At 42.2% G+C, this 4,883-nt stretch overlaps 1 long non-coding RNA gene across 1 annotated transcript; it reads right to left on the bottom strand.

Moving 5' to 3' along the window:
* Positions 1-1,825: 1,825 nt before the first annotated feature.
* Positions 1,826-4,503, bottom strand: LOC135372516 (uncharacterized). The gene is made up of 4 exons (XR_010416018.1): positions 3,798-4,503; positions 3,568-3,663; positions 3,326-3,444; positions 1,826-2,339 (listed from the first exon to the last, which is right to left on the bottom strand). It is a non-coding gene; the product is annotated as an uncharacterized LOC135372516 (long non-coding RNA).
* Positions 4,504-4,883: the final 380 nt, after the last annotated feature.

The raw sequence follows: 4,883 nt of genomic DNA, 5'->3' as shown, positions 1-4,883 counted from the left end.
GCTCTACCGTCCTATTTATACATGTGCGCACGAATAACAGTGAATATATGTGAAGTGGCAAAAAGCAAACGCTAGACTCTACCATCATTGTGCCCCTTTAACTTTTCTGCATTTATGTCTGGTGAACAGGGAATATCTCACTAGAAAAGAAGACATTTGTGCATTGTTTGGCAAGCAAATAAATATATTTATTTACATTTTCCATCAATCAACAATGTTGTGACCTGGTGCAAATATTAATGTCAACAAGGAAAGTACTTACAAATTATTCCTATGTGCTCAAATGCAGATATGGCAATTCTGTTTTTGTACCTCAGCACAGTACAGTTTCAAAATTAACAAACTGCACAGCATCAGCAACATTAAAGTATCTCAAGAGGGGAATCACATAAAGCTCCAATAATAGACTGTGCAAACAAAGCTCCAAAAAACAAAGTACTTCAAGAAAAATCTGAATAATCGGTTGACGTTGTGATATGTACTACTATGCACAGTTCAGGAATGGAACATGTTACCTCACTGCATTGCCTCCATGTGAGCACTAGAACAGGCAGCTTTTTAGGTCGCTCTTTTCGTGTTTTTCTATTGTCTTTTTTCGTTTTCTGTTCTTGCAATAGCAAGCATGGCCATAGTGAAACACAAGCAGCCAAGGACAGGATGAGACATCTGCAATGTGACTGCTAGCTCTAAACTCATATATTTATTAGCAGACTCTGGAATATACACATATATGCTGCTAAGCAAATGACAATTTAACAAATAGAATAACAGACAAGAAAAAAGGGTTATATATCTTCCCATCTCCTCATTCTATTTCACAGGCAGCCCTAGTATCATTCTGAGTGTGCCTGTGCGTTCCTTTTGAGATAACGTATCTCGGACAGAAGCAAATCCAACAGCGGACTGCTTACACATGCAACTGTCTTGGATTTCTCTAACCACTTATTATTTAACCGCTGCCTTGAGCTGTGTGTTCTGGAAATTTAGGCAGCATCCAGAGTCCCTGCATTGTGTTGCCAAGTTTCTCGAGGGCATCAAAAGTCTGTCCTTGGCTGCCTGTGTTTCACTATGGCTCTCAGATACAAACTACCCAATTTCAACACAGTAGAAAACACAGATTTGTAAATAGCATCTGTTGACTGCACTGTACCTACCCCCCATATAAAGGATCATAGTGGATACTACATCTCGTGCGATAATGTCAGGAACACAAAAAACCTACATTTGAAACCACTCTTACGTCGTTGTAGTAGTATTTGTGTGAAGCTACACAATTGCTGTCCTGCAAATAATTTAAACCATATGTTTCATCTGCCAGCGTGATGATCCCCTGAAAAGCAATTCACACTTGGCGGGAACTACCGGTTCTGAAACCTATCCCTGACATGTGTAGCAATAAGGGAGGAAACCCAAGGGCTGCGGTGGAAAAGACAAACACACACGGGCTATGTTCTCACTGTGTATCAGCTGCTCTGGCTACTAAGAACACGTTCCAAATTGATATAACATGGCTTGACATGATACGCCGGCGAAAGCTAACCTATAAAATTCGTAGTTAAATATACAATACGTAAACACTTGCCATAACATGACAGTTTCCTTCCTGCATTCATGCGCTACCATTCAACCCACATAAACAGTGTAGTGAATTTTTTTATAGCATTACACGTCGTTTGACAGAACTTGAACAAGATTATATAGCACATGATAAAAGTAGAGTGAACATAATGTGCAGAAAAAATGGCTATGAAGCAAGCGAGCTGGTGAAGATGATGCATATGTAAAACCCCCAAGACTAGGGAACACAAAGGGACGTGTTTGTGTCTGTCCCTTCGTGTTCCCTAGTCTTGGGGTTTTACATCATGCATAATGTGGAGCTTTCCATTCACGCTTAATGGCCATAGCAGTAATGCATGAAGGCCACTGCTAAGTTGTGTTGAGAAACACCACTTTATGTTTGCCATGTCTAAATGAAACGTACCTGACCTGATCCAAATTAACCATTCTGAGTCTGGAACACACAAAGAGAAAAACGCAACACACGCCACAACATTAACAGATAGGCAAATGAGCTGTGGCGAGCTCCACCTTGGGACAAAGTCAACAAGTAATTCACCAAAAGTCAATGAGCGCCTGAAATGTAACATCTCTGACTGGTAGCAGGACGGTCCACGTTCAATTCCTGGTGCTAGCACTGACTGGCTTCTTCATGAATTATTTGTTGAAGTTTCGATGTACTTGAGAACCATTCGTCAACCATTGTATCCTCATGAGGTGATGAGGGTTTGTCATCCCAAAGAGACTCCCTTTCTGGCATGTGTCCTTATGGATGCTCATCACTGCAGAAAAAAAAAAAAAAGAAAAAGCATTTAATGACAAGAAATGGATAGTCGTATTTACTGTATAATGATTGCGCACAACAGAAAGAAGACTTTTGCACAAAAGGCTGTACTTCTTGAGGTCTAACATCAAGTCACAAAATTCCAGAATATATGACATGTTGTAAGGTAGAGAATAAGTAGAGTTATTGAGTTGTCGAGTTGAGTTAAGGGGGGGAGTTGTACCCCCTTTTTATTTTATTATATATCATTGTATAATTATTTTTATGTCTGTACCAACCTCGCTCTCTACATTACAACATGTTTTATATATTCTGGGATTTTGTAACTTCATGTTAGACATTAACAAGAGCAGCCTTGTGCACGAAAGTCTCGTCTCATTAAAATTTAGATGCTCTCAACAGTCTTCTTTCTGTTGTGAATCTCTATCGCAGCATACCTGCACATTGCTGTTCTACGTACTGTGACTTTGCAGTAAGAGTATGGACTTTGAGTAAAACGATTATACAGCACTGCTCAGGTATTTTTGCCTATCGAACAGTATGTATGTATGCAGTATGCACACAGTATTTGTGCACCAGACCCACTAAAAATGTAGTGAATGTGGCATTGCCCACGGTAATGCACCAAGTTCAACACAATTATTGTAGAATCCAGGTATTTTAGCTTACATGTCAAGCTAGTACCACATCCAGTGTGAAGTTGTGACAAATAAATAGTTTCGATTTTTCTAAGCTCTCAGAACACAGACAGTGAATTAATAAGAGTAGACAATGTTAACATGAATTCTGGGCTATTCTTCAATTAAAGGTTCACAGATAGTAAAGGCACCTTCCTCAATGGACGTTGATGACACTGAAAATTCTAAAACGTTATCAGAGGCGACATCAGCTTCTGTGTGTCAAAGGATTGTATGTCCAACAGTAATCCAACTAACAGTAACGAAAATGTGCAAAAGACAAATTAACTGAACTAATGTAACGTACCTTCTATATCAGACAGTGAAGCTTGTAACACCCCATCCACAGGAACCAGTGTCCAGACAGCAAAAGTGCTTGAACTGGGAGATAGCAGCTAATCGGAATGGCGACCTTTGTTTTCCACCCTGAAAGCACAGGTTGTAACTTTGAGGGCAGATTTAAAAGTGGTGTCAAGATGTCTGCATGCGAGTGCACATGAAAAGTTGAACATAGGTGAATACTCAAATTATAACATCACACTGTCGTACCTGTTGGTGGAGGTAGACTGCAACTAACGTGCCAGCAATTTCTTCATGCACCAGATGCAAGCCAGATCATGCTTCATTTCCGCCTTCAGCGTGCACCTGTGACAATTCAGAAGTTAGATTATCAATACTATTGTGTTGTTAATCGTGGTTATATCAGAGTAAGTGCAGTAGGACAGCTGCACAATCGATTCATTAAGCTTGCTATTTTTTATATCTGAACCTCGACTTACCTTTTTTGCTCTCGTTTTTTGCCTTGATCCTCCGTGGCACGTTCAAAATGTTGTGCGTCGGGCACTTCAGATTTTCATCAGACGATTTCGTGCCGAGATTCCAAATTGCCTCTGGAGTCGCTCGTAACCTATGATAACATTTGTGGACGAAATCCTTGCAGTGGAAATTAGCAGGCACCACTGTCAGCCAAGAGCTTCGCACTGCTTGGTCTTTTGGCAGCTTATAATAGGTAACACTTGAATGCTCCGATGAATTGTTCTAACAGCGTAGCACCGTCGCATCTTCGACAACTTCGCCGTGGCATATCACGTATCGTATCGCTCCAGCCCATAAAAGGCAAGGTCAGAACAAGGAAGTGCACTTTCCAAACGACGCCGTGCCAAAAAAAAATATTCACATGCTTTGTTTCCGGTTTAGCAACAACATAACAGCTGTTCGCTTATGTACGATGCACAGAGGACGAAACGAAAGAAGCCAAGCGGCCAAGCCAAGAGTCCATGCCAAGCCAAAGACAGATAAACCGAGAGCGGTGACGTCGGTGCGCCCGTGCGCAGGGTTTGCCGACGGTCTGACGGCCGGGCGTGGGAACTAAAAAAACTGTTTTCTAAAAAACTACGAACAGTTGGAGCAAGATATTTCGCACACATATTCAGTGTTCGGTAATGAACACACAGCGCGAGTATTGCTCAGTTCTGCGGCACTTCAAAATCGGCATATCTGACCTTTAAATGCTTGTGCACTCCAGGCTGGAGCATTCATTCTTTGGACTCAGTTGCGTTGAGAGAACTATCACTCTTGTGTTTTTGCTACCAAGTAGTTTAATAAAGCGTTTGCTGTTTATTCGACGACTCGCCGGCCCATTTCGCTTCGTGACATTTCTGGTGGACGTGGCGGGGGGGGGGGGAGGTCAACCCCGACGCCGAAGTACCGAGACCAACCTACGCCGCCGCTCTGAGACAGGTGCCACCTACTCGTCCGCCGTACTACGGAAACCATTGGACGCCTCCTCGGCCTGTCCAACCTACTCCGAGTGACCCGCCACATTCTCAGCCGTTTCGCAAAACGGACGTTTGGCGGACTCCGGA

The sequence above is a fragment of the Ornithodoros turicata genome, unplaced genomic scaffold (genome assembly GCF_037126465.1).
Source record: "Ornithodoros turicata isolate Travis unplaced genomic scaffold, ASM3712646v1 Chromosome15, whole genome shotgun sequence".
NCBI lineage: Eukaryota > Metazoa > Arthropoda > Arachnida > Ixodida > Argasidae > Ornithodoros > Ornithodoros turicata.
Note: the sequence above shows the minus strand (reverse complement) of the source record. Positions and strands in the feature narration are given on the sequence as shown.